At 44.6% G+C, this 811-nt stretch overlaps 1 pseudogene; it reads left to right on the forward strand.

Moving 5' to 3' along the window:
• LOC137145269 (U1 spliceosomal RNA) lies at positions 1–179 on the forward strand (annotated as a pseudogene).
• The last annotated feature ends 632 nt before the right edge of the window (positions 180–811 follow it).

Raw genomic sequence — 811 nt, forward strand, 5'->3', positions numbered from 1 at the left:
GTAATTAACTGGCAGGGGAGATACCGTAGTCATGAAGGTGGCTCTCCCAGGATGAGGTTCATCCATTGCAATCCACGTATGCTGACTCCTGCAATTTCCTTAAATGCGGGGATCTTGAAAGCCTAGTTTGTGGAGAGGGAGGTGAAGTGGCGGGGGGGAATGCATTCATGTTTCTCCTGGAGAATAATTGTAGAGAGGCAATGTGATCCAGTGGTCAGAACACAGCACTAGGAATAAGGTGGTTGGCTCAGGGTGTGACCTTATCTACCTGCCTCAATTTCCCTCTCTGTAAAATCAGAACACAAATCCGCTTCGGTAATGTCCCTGGTGATCCATATGTCAAAAGTGCTACCTGAGAGCTAAATTGTAATAATAAATGGATCAGTGATCTCACTGATAAAGGTGCCTTCCCCCTATTGCTCATATCAATTAAGTTTACCTTATTGTTTCCTTAGATGGTGTCATTGATTGCCATGTAACCCCCCAGCTTTTCTCCTGCAGTAAATGATGAATTGTCCTCAATATATTTTCCCAGATCGGGGGCTGGATTGTGCCTAGCCCTGCATAGGTGCCCAAGGGGAACAAAGGCAAGTAATATGAATAATACTAGCTCTTATACATTGTTCTTCATTCAGAAATCTCAAAGTGCTTTACAAAGGAGGTCAGTATCCCTATCTTACAAATGGGGAAACTAGAACTCAGAAGAGTGAAGTGATCTGCCCCAGGTCTCCTACCAGATCAATGGCAGAGCAGTGAATGGAACACAAAACTTATGAGTCTCGGTCACGTGCTCAATCCACTAGCCCACACT

This window comes from Emydura macquarii, unplaced genomic scaffold (assembly GCF_026122565.2).
Source record: "Emydura macquarii macquarii isolate MOO-44397 ecotype Brisbane River unplaced genomic scaffold, CSIRO-AGI_Emac_v2 contig_3517, whole genome shotgun sequence".
Taxonomy (NCBI): Eukaryota; Metazoa; Chordata; order Testudines; family Chelidae; genus Emydura; species Emydura macquarii.